Source organism: Hemibagrus wyckioides, linkage group LG29 (genome assembly GCF_019097595.1).
Source record: "Hemibagrus wyckioides isolate EC202008001 linkage group LG29, SWU_Hwy_1.0, whole genome shotgun sequence".
In the NCBI taxonomy this organism is placed as follows: domain Eukaryota; kingdom Metazoa; phylum Chordata; class Actinopteri; order Siluriformes; family Bagridae; genus Hemibagrus; species Hemibagrus wyckioides.
The window spans coordinates 4,269,556-4,283,774 of NC_080738.1; the positions used below are offsets into that span (position 1 = coordinate 4,269,556).

Consider the following 14,219-nt stretch of genomic DNA (forward strand, 5'->3'; position numbering starts at 1 on the left):
CTCAGGTTTAGGATCAGACTCAGGAGAACACTTTGTATTCAAGTAGAACCTTAAATTAATATAAGTTCTCAAAATAGACCTGCACATGTAAACAAGATCAATTTTGTGTGTGTGTCCAGCTCAATTCAGTTCTCTGTTGTGTGCGAGTGTCTGTGTGTTTGTAGGTGTTCAGCTTAGTTCAGAGCTCTGTTGAAATACCTGATTGCCTGAGGGAAGAAGAATGCTTCGGTACCTTAAAACCTCTTTACTCATTAATAGAACACAAAAGTGTCTTGTTGTGTTAACTAAATGCCAAGTTTTAAGTCCTATACTGATATTGTTTAGAAGTTAACAGAAGTGTTAGGGCTTACAGTGAGGAGGAATCTGCAATGCAAAACAAAACAGATATTAGAATAGAAAAGGAAAGAAAACATTTTCTTATTCCACAAGCAAGTTGTCTGTTACAGAACTCGATAGTGATCCAGTGCAATCACACAATCTAGACTATTCCAGCATTACAGCACGTCTAAGATCATATTAATTAGGTCTACTGCATCCTCGCTGTCTAACCTGGACTTTGTCCTGACTTTGAGCCGCTCAACAGCTGGCATTTCTCACTTAACATCTGGCTGTGCAGAAGATTTATTCATCTTCTGCACGTGCTTCATGCTCATGAGGGTCGCAGAGTGAACGAGTCAGGAATACATTCTGGATGAAACCCCAATGCAACACACACACACAGCACAATTTAGTATTAAATCCACCCACTGCTCCTATTGTGTGTGAGCTCTAGAGAGAGTGTGGTGTGTGGAAACCCCTGAAGTCAAGTTCGCTGATGACACGACCGTGGTGGGTCTCATCAGCAAGAATGACGACTCAGCATACAGAGAGGAGGTGCAGCGGCTAACAGCCTGGTGTAGAGCCAACAACCTGTCTCTGAACATTGCCAAGACTAAAGAGATGGTTGTTGACTTCAGGAGAGCACAGAGTGACCATTCTCCACTGTTCACCGACGGATCTTCTGTGGAGATCGTCAAGAGCACCAAATTCCTTGGTGTTCATCTGGCACAGAACTTCACCTGGTCACTCAACACCAGCTCCATCAGCAAGAATGCCCAGCAGTGCCTCTACTTCCTGAGGAAAGCCCATCTCCCTCCCCCCATCCTGACTATGTTCTACAGAGGGACTATCGAGAGCATCCTGAGCAGCTACATCACTGTCTGGTTTGGGAACTGCACTGTCTTGGATCACAAGACCCTTCAGCAGATAGTGAGGACAGCTGAGATCATCATTGGAGTCTCTCTCCCCTCTATCACGGACATTTACACTACACGCTGCATCCGCAAAGATAACTGCATTGTGGATCACCCCACACTCCTCACTCACACACACACACACACACACACACACATCACCCTCCAGCCATCTGGAAAGAGGTACCAGAGCATTCAGGCCCTCACAACCAGATTGTGTAACAGTTTCTTTCCTCAAGCCATCAGGCTCCTCAACACCCAGGACTCAGCTGTACAAAACTCTCTCTCTCACACACACACACACATACACACACACACACTGCATGAAAAGGCAGATTTTCGTCCCTGTGAATGCCCAATAACCTCTCTAATCACCAGCAGTTATCGACAATTTACAGCCTGGGAAGTTCCCATTCGCAAGTGACAGAAACAGTCGTTTTCGTACCAGGGGGTGTATAGGGAGGGAGGTGTGTGTGGAGGTACAATAATTCGAAATGTGAATTAGCATATGAATGAAACCACCTTGAATGTTCTACAGTACCTACTGGATGAAAGCACAATTTTTAAAAGAGAAAGATCACCTGTGATTGGCTGAGACGTGTTGCTATTGGTCAGTCTGGGCAATTATAATACTGTTTTGAGTAAACTCCTCCCTTTTCCCTTTTGTTATATATTTATTATATAAATAATAATATATTTATTTATATTTATTATATTAATCTATAAAAATTGTTAAAGATATATTATAACAATATGTGTGTCAAAGGCTAATAGTAAATATTAGGAAACATTTGGGAGAGACATGTTGATTAAATATGAGTTTTATTAAATAGACATATGAAACATAAATACACTAAAAGTGGCCAGAGATTATTGTCATAGCATCACGTTTGGCATCAAATGTCTTTTTGCTGCCTCGGGGTCGTAGGTATGCGGTGGCGTTCTGTTAGACGGAAGCCCAGTTCACAAACACCGGTGATGCAGTCCTGCATACTTTGAACTGTCTTCTAGTCTCGTCTGCAGCTTAGCACACAGATTGCTGAGCTCCTGGCTGTGGAACGATGGAGGTCTCACATCCACCCCGAGACTCCATCAACGGCACCGTCTTCTTCATCTGACATCATGTCAGCGGTGATTCCCCTCCAGAAGTCCACTTCGTCCGCAGCCAGTACACTTTGCCTCGCCTCCAAGAGCTGAAAACACAATTATTACGTATAACAAACTATGTGTATGTAACGGGGATATTTGGTCCGTTATGTAGGGGAAAATGAATCGCTGCTGTCCGGGATGCTTGGACAACGAAAGGATCTTGGTCCCCGCTCCCCAAGCTGTTTAGTCTCTATAAGCACTAATGTGTGTATGTGGTTTCTAACCTTATTGTGTTAGAACACTACTGATTGACAAGGGTAGGCTTCAGTTATGGAAATGTCACACGGTGGCTCCCTGAAGTGAAACCGCATATGGGAAACACAATAGTATAATACATTCTAATATGCTCCTCCCTCCCTAGATCTAATAAGGTAAGAGAGACGCCCCTACTCCCTGACAGCTCTCAGCAAAAACATACAATGAAAATAAGGGTAAAAGAAATAAAATATTTATTCCACTCTATTCAGATTAAGCCAATTAAGTAAAGGTAATAATAACAATAATGATAAAAGAATTTCTACAGTGTGGTAATGTTCTTCAAATCAACACAATCACATCAGCAGAGGAAAGAAAATGGGTTTCACTTGCAATGTAATCTTGTTTCCTTATGAAACTGTAGCCCTGTGGGGCTACTACTAACTGTAGGGAGGGTCACTCCCTGTCGTGTGCACGGTAAGTGGAGTGCTGCGAAGCTTCAGGAAGGCAGACAAAGTATGACATGTCTGTGTCTGTATCTGTTTTGTCTCTCATACTACACTGACATGCGCGCGGTATGGTGGGTGATGGGAATGAACAGTGGCGCAGCTGATCTCTGTGTACTACCTTTGGAAGACCCCCCTTTTCTGGTTTGATGGTAAACACAGGTACATCTGAATGGTTCTGCTTTATCACTATGTATGGTATGTCTTCCCAATGGTTCTGAATTTTATTCCTGCCTCTGTGCTTATGATTGGGCAGCAATACCCAGTCTCCAGGCCTCACCAGAGCTCCGAATGATCTACGGTCATATATCCTTTTCCTCCTCCTTCTTCAATCTTGCATGATGACCCCTCACCCAGTTGTCCAGATTATCAACCTAATCTTCTTCTAGGTCCTTTTCTCCAAGAACATCCATTGGTAAACATGCATCCCTTCCAAACATTAAATAGAATGGAGAATAACCAGTGGATGAATGGACATGACTATTGTAAGCCATTACCAGCTCTGGAAGATGAGTCTTCCAATCTTTCTTCTTCACTGGTGGCAGGGTCCTTATCAAATCATGCATAGTGCGGATGAATCTCTCACATTGAGAGTTTCCCTGTGGATAGAATGGGCTTGTGCGGCTTTTCCCTATGCCATATATTTTGCAAAGCTCCTTGATCACACTGGCCTCAAAACACCTGCCTTGGTCAGAGTGCAGACGAGCTGGACAGCCGTAATAAACAAACCAATGTTTAAGCAGGGCTTTTGGCGTTGTGAGTGCCGTCTGGTTCCTGGTAGGAACTGCAACTGTGAATCTGGTGAACATGTCGGTAAAAACCAGTACGTTCTCATACCCTCCAGCAGATTGCTCAAGCTGTGTATAATCCATGGCTAAGCTCTCTAATAGAGCAGAGACATTGCTGCATATCATAGGGGCTCGGAGCCTAGGGAAAACATCTTTGGCTAGTGTACATCTTTTGCATTGTCTTATCCAGTGTGGTACGTCTGTAGACATGGAAGACCAATAGTAGCTCTGTCTCATTCGAGCCAACGTGCCTCTACCTACGAAATGACCTCCATGTTCATGTTGCCCCTCATACACTGCATACTGTAAAGGCTCAGGAACGACCATCTGCCAGATCTTTTCTCCATCCCTAAGGTCCACAATATATATCGGAACAACGCCCCCTGACGGAGCTTAAGACGATCAAACTCCTTGGCAAGCTTCCTTAATTTTGGTTCCATGCAACCTTGATCCATTCTGCTAGGTCTCTTATTTTCAGACACTGCCTTATAGATAGGACTGATCACAGGATCATTTCTCTGTGCTTCCCAATTTCACTCCAAGTATACCCATTCGTTTGTCCTCTAATCGATGCCTGCACTGCCACTGTGCTTTCCGGTTCCTCGTGGTCAATCCTCTTGACTGGCCACAAACATGCTCTCACCTCGTCAGTTCCTAGATGGATGAAATCCTTCCCGTCATCATCCCTCTCTGGTTCCTCCCTGGAAGGAATCCTTGACAAAGCGTCTGCATTAGTATTGTGTCGGCCAGGTTTATAGCACACCTCAAAGTTGTACTCTGCCAGCTGCGCAACCCAGCGTTGCTCAACCGCTCCGAGATTAGCTGAGTAGAGATACCGTAGCGGGTTATGGTCAGTGAGCACAATAAACTCTGAGTACATCAGGTATTCCCTAAATTTCTCTGTGACTGCCCACTTCAGTGCAAACAACTCCAACTTGAATGCACTATAGTTTTTATCATTCCTCTCTGAGCCCCTTAAACCTCGGCTTGCATATGCCACAACATGCTCCGTCCCCTCCTGCTTCTGGCTAAGGACAGCCCCCAGCCCATGACGACTCGCATCTGTGGGCAGTATAAACGGCTTACTAAAATCGGGATATGCCAGAATCGGTGGCGACATCAAACACCCCTTCAACTTGTCCAATGCAGCCTGGCATTCTTGGTCCCAAGTGAATGCTACTGGGGTCTTACTCCTCTTTCCCCCACTTACCAGTGAATGAAGTGGCTTAGCAATCTGAGCAAATCCTGGAATGAACCTATGGTAATAGCTCATAAAACCAAGCACTTGTCTGACCTCTCTCACATTTCTGGGAACTGGCCATGTGTCCAAAGCTTTAACTTTCTCGTTGTCTACTCTTATACCCTCTGCAGATATTTGGTGCCCCAAAAACCTTACTTCAGGCCTGAGGAGAAAACACTTACTTGGCTTCAACTTTAAACCATGTTGCTTGAGACGGTTAAAGACAAGTTCTAACCTCTCACAATGGCCTTCAAAATCTCTGGAAAATATAATGACATCGCCAAAATAGACCAGAAGGACATCAAAAGCCAAGTCACCAAGCACCACACTCATAAGGTGCTGAAAGGTGGCTGGGGCGTTGCACAACCTGAACGGCATCCTAGTCCACTCAAACAGCCCAAATGGAGTTGTGACTGTTGTCTTCTCTCGATCCTTCTCACTCATGGCCACCTGGAAATACCCGGCAGTCAAATCCAATGTAGAAAACAGCTTGGCATTGCCCAATGCATCCAAAGACTCATCCACCCGTGGAAGCGGATATGCGTCCTTACACGTCACCTGGTTCAACCTTCGATAATCACAACAGAAGCGCACACTGCCATCCTTTTTCATAACAATAACAGCGGGTGATGCCCAGGGGCTACTGCTCTCCCTGAGGATTCCCTGAGAGACCAGGTTCTGAACATGCCTTTTGACCTCCTGGAATATCTGTGGGGGTACTCTACGATGTCGCTGCTTTATAGGTGGAGCTTCACCAGTGGGGATATCGTGCACCACAGCTGTGGTGTAACCATAGTCTTGGTCATCCCTAGAGAAGACATCTCTGTGCTTTACTAACAACCTGGCAAGGCTTTCACATTGTGCTGTCGTGAGACCTTCATAGTTCACTTCAACAGGAGCTGATGGCAGTGCAAGTGAGTTCTTATCAACCTGAACCTGGTCTTGCTCTAGTTCCTTGACATGCAGTACACCATCACCTTCCTCAAATTCAAGCACATCCTTTGTGATCACCTCCTTTGGCTTATAAATAGAAGCTATTATTGCTCGGGGTGCCAGTCTAACGGCCTTTCCACTCAAGTTCACCATACACACTGGTACCCTCCCACTATCTGCCTTAGCAAGAACATGAGCCACTAAAAGTCCTTTTGGTAAACTTGTCCCTGGTAAACTACCAGCTCCACTAACACACTACTCCTCACCCTAGGTGACACTCCGCAGCGGCCTTCCAGTACCTTCTCACAGCAAGGGGGAATGGTAACAGCCTGACTTCCGGCAATCTTCCCATCTGGCCCTAGATGCTCTGCTTCCTTGTCTACCTTTTCCTTTTCCTTGTATACTTGTCTACCTTTTCCATTCCCTCTGCCGAGATGAAAAGGGACTGAACCTCATTGAGTACATTCATTCCGATGATCCCAGACACTCCTTTCATCTCTCGGACATCAGGACTGGCATCAGTCAGAACAAATATACACTTTCCAGGAAGCACCTTTCCCAGACATTCCACATCAGCCTGTAAGCAACCCAGGACAGGAATGTCAAGTCCATTGGCTGCTGTTAGTTTAACCCAGCATGCAGAAGACAACTTAAGCTTTTGCTCCCCAAAGTGCTGTCGGAAGTGTGACTCAGAAATGGTGGACACCTCTGACCCTGTATCTAAGAGGCATTTTGTTTTGACACCTGCTATCTTCACCTCAACAGTGAGACAATCCCCAAAAGCACTGTCCTTCAGTTTCTCAGCAGTCTCATCGGCCAGCCATTCTGCTGTATGACACCTAATCAACGAGGGCCCTGGACTCTTCCGCACCTCACCTCCTGAGCCCTTCTCTGCAACCTCAGGAGACTCTACTGTACATTGTGGTGAAACAGGTCCCCTCCCTGACTTGTCACTCTGTGGGCAATGGCGACTAGTATGGCCAGGTTCCCCACATGAATAACATATGTACCGGCCTTCACTATCTTTTAGCGGCTGTTTCTTTGAACGGCTCAGCTGTGGCCTATTCCTTTCTTTTGAATGGACAGCTTGGTACAACTCCTCTTGACGAGCAGCAATTTTCTGGATCGCCTCATGCAATTTTTCCAGTGACAAAGTGGAGGGCACATCTTGTGCTGCGGCAGCATTTACTGCTCCTCTGGCACGGGTAGTGGATCTTACACTACTAGGAGGCTGTATTTCCTCCTCTTCTGACCAGGTATTTGCAGCTTGCATCAGCTGCACGAAACTCAAGTCTGGCTCAGCTTTAATTCTGCGTTTCATCTCCCGACGCAAGAAGTCGTCTTTCAGGCCTAGCACCAACTGCTCCTTCAGAACCTTCTCAGCATCTGCCACTCTATCTGGTTCTCGGCATTGCACACGACTGAGTCTTTCCCGAAGGTCATATGCATAGGAGTGTATTGTTTCTCCCACATTTTGAGCACAGTCATAGAAGTCTTTAAGCCTCGTACCAATGGGGACTTTATCTCCATAGGTGTCAAGGAGGACAGTGAAAATGTTGTCAACAGACTCCTCTTTTCCATCTAACGTGAACTTTACTGTGGCTTTGGCCTCATCCTTTAGGTGCTGTTTCACCAGCTCAACCTTGTCCTCAGTGGGCACCCTCATAACCTGAAGTGCGGACTTCATCGACGACACCCATTCTTCAATACTCAGCTCTCCTGGTTTTGGCACGCAATCCGTGAAATCTGGGAGCTTCCGGTCTCGAGGAATATAAATGGCAGGTGGGGTCGTTTGGGAAGGGGCCTGGCTCTCAATTACGGTCTTTGCCAGGGATAGGGCTTCTCTTTGCTCTGCCCTGGCTTGATCAAGTGCCCCTGCCTGCTCAGCAAACCTCCTCTGGATCTCGGCCATCTCTCTTTTTAGTTCCCCCAGCTCAGACATTTTGTTTTGTTTTCTTTTCCTGACAAAAAATGGTGGGCCTGGAGATGTGTGACTACTCAAATGTGCTCACTTCGATCCTGTTCGTGACGCCACTTTTGTAATGGGGTATTTGGTCCGTTAGGTAGGGGAAAATGAATCGCTGCTGTCCGGGATGCTTGGACAACGAAAGGATCTTGGTCCCCGCTCCCCAAGCTGTTTAGTCCCTATACACACTAATGTGTGTATGTGGTTTCTTACCTTATTGTGTTAGAACACTACTGATTGACAAGGGTAGGCTTCAGGTGTGAAAATGTCACACGGTGGCTCCCTGAAGTGACACTGCATATGGGAAACACTATACTATAATACAGGCTAATATGCTCCTCCCTCTGCAGATCGAAGAAGGTAAGAGAGACGCCCCTAATCCCTGACAGCTCTCAACAAAAAGGTACAATGAAAATAAGGGTAAAAGAAATCAAACAATATTTATTCCATTCTATTCAGATTAAGCCAATTAAGTAAAGGTAATAATAACAATAATGATAAAAGAATTTCTACCTTGTGGTGATGTTCTTCAAATCAATACAATTACATCAGCAGAGGAAAGAAAATGGGTTTCACTTGCAATGTAATCTTGTTTCCTTATGAAACTAAAAGAAAATAACAGTTGCACTTTTCAAATTCTTAACCCTCTTGAGACAAGTTATCACGGCTTCAAATTATCAACTCAGATCATCAGTTATTTAAAAAAACAAAGCATACACAGTGAAATCTCAGTTCAGAACGAGAAACGATTTTGAAACATCCTCAAAAGGTCTACTCACAGTTCAAAGACTATCAGTTCAGTCATCAAGGGAAAAAAAGGAAAACTGAGGCAAATACCAGTCAGCCAGACGATGACTTGGAGTGCTCTTGCCCAAACATAGAGTGCGCTGAAATCAACTAAAGATGGCGTGGTTGCACCCAAGTTGACGGTCCACTCGATTGCGAATTAACCTAACTAAATCCGATCCCCTCAACTTTGTGAAAAGGTCAGAGTATTTCCAAAAAAACAAGTTTAGACTGGAGATAAACCAGATCAAGATGTCATTTGGATGGCAGGGTAGCAAAACCATCTATGAAGTGGAATCGTTTAGAAGTTACGTCTTTGCACCAACGGCATCTTATTGAGGACTCGGTCTTGCACCCCCAAACACGTGCAGAGACTCAAATACACTAAAAAACTTCTGTTAAAGCGTTAGTTCTTGGAGTGCTTTCAATAAAACACACAGCGTGCAAGGTACTGCGAAGAAATATGCAACAAGTCTCTTCAGGTAACGATAATCAAACGGGGTTTTGACTTTAAACGCGCTCCCAGCTTTCGTGGCCTTTACGATATGTCAGTGCGCCATGCTAACAGCTAACACATCCTACCGAAACGAAAAGCTGAAAAGACTTCTTCCGCCTAGAAAACCAATATCCACTCTGCCGCTTAAGGCTGTTGTCCCTTGTCCGACGTAAGCCTCGGTAATCTTCCGTTGAAGCAATTTTACTGACCAAGCTCCTCGAACACGACACTGCACTCACTTCTTAGTACGGCCTGCTCATACAACCCCGCGCTCAACTCCGTCTTTTTTCCACTGCACTTCCGGGACACACACGAACAGATCACTCGTCAAAATAAAAGTTTTTTTTTTCCAAAAATAATCGCCCTTTAAAATAATTTACACATCCGTTACACAGGGAATTATCAGCCCTAGGAGAAGTAGTATTACTAATAGAACAATGTAGAGAGTGTCTAAAATCTTTTCCCACTACACTCTTACAGACTGACATAAATACACCTATTTTTAATGATTTATTTTCAGCAGTAAACGCTCTAAATGAAGACGTTTAGAGTTAATATAAGGAGTTTTGTTGGTTTGTACTGAAGTTTTTAATGTACACAGGTTGTTTTATGACTTGATATCGTGTGTATAGTGTTTGATTTAACACACCGATGTTGGAGTGAAGTAAACGTGTGTCCTGCTGTAATCTGGAGAAGGAGACATGACCTCCAACATGAGTGTGTCTGGAAAACAGGACTTAAAGAAAGACGAGAGGTCAGTAACTTTTACATTCACCAGCAATAAATACACACCGTCTCATGGGAACAGATCTGTATCTCTAAACACTCACTAGTTAACACAGGAACTAAACTTTGGTTTAAGGTGTTTAATAGCAGTGAATAGATCACTGATCTGATCTAAGAACAGTTTAGATAAATCATTCAGTGAGAGAAGAGTAAAAAGGACTGTGTAATGTGGAGCAGAAGAGCAGCATAGCTTTGAGTCAGTGAACTCGACAGGCTTTAAGACCCAGCGGAGTCAGTTCTCTGTGATTGGGACTCCTGACCTCAGTGTAATTCCTGAGGTATGAGGCGTGTCTCCTGTTTGAAGAAGTGTGCAGACTGGAGCTGAATTAAAAAGATGGAATTATTGGTGTTTAATGATCAACACAGTGTTTAACAGTGCTGAGACAGCAGAGGATTAATTATTGCTGATATTTCTGTTGGAATTCTAGAATGATGGAGGGAAAGAGATCAGACTCACCAGAACCCAGCTGTGTGTCCATGAAGAGTGACTGGTCAATGGGACTTCCAATTCACTTCAGAGACAGAGACAGTTCTACTGATGTGAGGTCAGTATAGTGAGGTGTTTTACAGCAGTGTTCCACCTGATCAAACTCACTGGTCTCATTATGAAGCCCTTCATGAGCTTTATCAGGTGTTGAAGCAGTAAAACACTAAACTGTGCAGTGCTGCAGCTCTCGGTCCGGCAGTGAGGACAACTGCTTTAAGAGGTCAGTTCAGCCTGCAGTCCCTGAGCTGGAGGGTCTGTGGTGCTACAGAAGAACATTTACACCTGGGATATTAATGACAATATAAATCATTTTATTCATTAATTCAATCATTTGTTTCTAAACATGTTAGTGTCAGTGATGAAATCCTGAAATCAGTGTATTGTGTTAAGAGGATAGTGTTAAATATCTGTCTCTGTATTTATTACTGTGATTTCTGCAGCTATGAATACATATAGTCCATATTACATGATGTGTTTTATTTGTTCACAGACCACAAAAGAAGAAATCAAACATCAGCAGAAATCAGCTGGACTCCGTATTCAAGGTGTGTGTGTGTGTGTGTTTTATTGTGTGTGTGTGTGTTTTATAGTGTGTAATGTGTGTGTGTGTTTTATAGTGTGTAATGTGTGTCATACTTTGTCATTTCTTGATGTCTAGTAGAACAAAGCACCATTCACTGTGTAAGATTCTAATATTTAGATCTGTTCCTGTGTGTTTCTGACCAGGAGCTGGAACACAAAGTCATCACTCTGATAAAGAATGAGCTGAAGAGGTTTAGGAAGCTCCTGAGTCCAGATTACCCAGCATGCACTGAGAGGGAGGTGGAGGATGAGGAGGATCTGCACAGTGTCAGAGAGGGAGCTCTGAAGATCACACTGCACTTCCTGAAGAACATGAAGCACACAGATCTCGCTAACACACTGCAGAACAGTAAGAGCTCTGAGCCATGGCTTTATTCCATCAGGTTCACTTTAGAGAGAGGAAATAGTTTTAGATATGAAGACTTTTAGTTTTAACTTTGATCTTAGTATCATGTACATCTGCTGCTTTTCTGTTCTGTTCATGGTCCAGCTTTTGGTCACTCTGTACAATGGTCCTGTTCCTTCAGTAATATTTAGTAGATGAATCAGGAATGAACAGCAGCATTTGAAAGAATTTTACATTTTATATAGTGCTCAGTGATTCTGCATTAAAACATGTTATTACTGTTTATTAGAACTCGTGTATCAGACAAAGCTGAAATCCAACCTGAGAGACAAGTTTAAAAGAATTAATGAAGGAATCTCACAGCATGGAAGATCAGCACTTCTGAATGAGATCTACACAGAGCTCTACATCACAGAGGGTTGGAGTGGAGACGTCAATAATGAACATGAGGTGAGACAGATTGAGACAGCGTCCAGGAGACCAGCAACACAGGAGACACCCATCAACTGTAATGACCTCTATAAGGACAAGTCCATCAGAACTGTGCTGACTAAAGGAGTTGCTGGAATTGGAAAAACAGTCTCTGTGCAGAAGTTCATTCTGGACTGGACTGAAGGAAAATCAAATCAGGACATCACCTTCATGTTTCCACTTCCCTTTAGAGAGCTGAATCTGATGAAGGAGAAAAATCTCAGTCTGATGAATCTTCTTCATCACTTTTCCCCAGAAATAAGAAATCTAGAATCAATAGACTGTGACTCCTACAAAGTGGTGTTGATCTTTGATGGTCTGGATGAGTGTCGACTTCCTCTAAATTTCCAGAAGAATGAGAGATTGTGTGATGACAGAGTCAGCCTCAGTGGATGTTCTGCTGACGAACCTCATCAAGAGGAATCTGCTTCCCTCTGCTCTTCTCTGGATAACCTCTCGACCAGGAGCAGCCAATCAGATCCCCCCTGAGTGTGTAGACCAGGTAACAGAGGTACGAGGGTTTAATGATCCTCAGAAAGAGGAGTACTTCAGGAAGAGGATCAGTGATCAGAGCCTGGCCAATAAAATCATCAGACACATGAAGTCTTCAAGAAGCCTCTACATCATGTGCCACATCCCAGTCTTCTGCTGGATCTCAGCCACTGTTCTAGAGAGAATGTTGGGTGAAGCAGAGAGTGGAGAGATCCCCAAGACTCTGACTCAAATGTTTACACACTTCCTGATCTTTCAGATCAAACACAAGGATGAAAAGTACCATCAGAAACATGACCCTGATCCTCAGCAGACCAGAGAGAGTATCCTGGCACTGGGAAAACTGGCTTTCCAGCAGCTGGAGAAAGGAAACCTGATCTTCTATGAGGAAGACCTGAGAGAGTGTGGCATTGATGTCAGAGAAGTGTCAGTGTACTCAGGAGTGTGTACCCAGATCTTCAGAGAGGAGTTTGGGCTTCACCTGGGGAAGATGTTCAGCTTTGTACATCTGAGTGTTCAGGAGTTTCTGGCTGCTTTATACGTGTTTTTCTGCTTTAAATTTAGAAAGACAAATGTGCTGGTGGAGCAAAGCACTGGACTTTTTAATTTCTTCGGAGATCCAAACATGTCTGATCTCCTCAGGAGTGCAGTGGACAAGGCCTTACAGAGTGAGAATGGACACCTGGACCTGTTCCTCCGCTTCCTTCTGGGTCTCTCACTGGAGTCCAATTAGACTCTCTTACAAGACTTAATGCCACAGACAGGAAGTAGTTCTCACAGCAAACAGGAAACAGTGGAGTACATCAAGGAGAAGATCAGGGAGAATCCATCTCCAGAGAAATCCATTAATCTGTTCCACTGTCTGAATGAACTGAATGATCATTCTCTAGTGCAGGAAGTACAGACTTACCTGAACACAGGAGATTACATGTGTCTCAGTGGATCCAGACTCTCTCCTGCTCAGTGGTCAGCTCTGGTGTTTGTGTTACTGACCTCAGAACAGGAGCTGGATGAGTTTAATTTGAGGAAATATGATCGATCAGATGTATGTCTTCTGAGACTGCTGCCAGTGGTCAAAGCCTCCAGAAAAGCTGTGTGAGTATTTTTACTTATAAATCTGTTACTGCATGGTTTGTTATTTTAATGTAACACTGAACTGCACTGTTTGGATTAATGCTTGTTAATAGTTCCTCTAATCCTCTTTAAACAAACCTCTGGTACTTTTACAGAAGATTGTTTCACTTTTTACACTAACACGTCATGTCTGCACTGAGGGCTGGGCCATATGGACAAAATCTTATGGATCAGGATATGAATCATTTTATATCTTTTATAGATGAATCATGATATATTAAGTTTTCTCTAAAATTTATATAAAAATCTGTACTTAATAATTGCATGCATTTAAGAACTAAACACATTTCTGAACTAAATAGCAGTGAAAGACACTTTTTCTTTTCTGTTTATTCTGAAAGTGACATTGAACAGAACTCTCACAAATGGGAACAAGAAAAACATCAAGCTGTCAAAATGAGATCAATATGAATAGAAAATATAAAAAGTAAATATTAAACACTCTGTTCACCTTCAAGTACCTGTTTAGGTTCAAGTTCCTCATGTTTTGTTCTGTGACACAGTGTTGTGGAGAGATTCACTCGGTCATGCTTATATTTCTTCCAATTTTTCACATTTTCTTCCTAATTTAATCACGGCTGATTCCCACCATCTAACTGGGAACAAAATACTGAACTGGACCATACTGGA

General features: G+C 43.6%; 1 protein-coding gene and 1 pseudogene across 1 annotated transcript in view; both read left to right on the forward strand.

Annotated features, from left to right (window-relative positions):
• The window catches only part of LOC131348985 (NACHT, LRR and PYD domains-containing protein 12-like), a 135,328-nt gene that overhangs the window by 55,846 nt on the left and 65,263 nt on the right, over positions 1-14,219 (forward strand). The window lies entirely within an intron of this gene.
• On the forward strand, positions 9,821-13,836 carry LOC131349014 (NLR family CARD domain-containing protein 3-like; annotated as a pseudogene).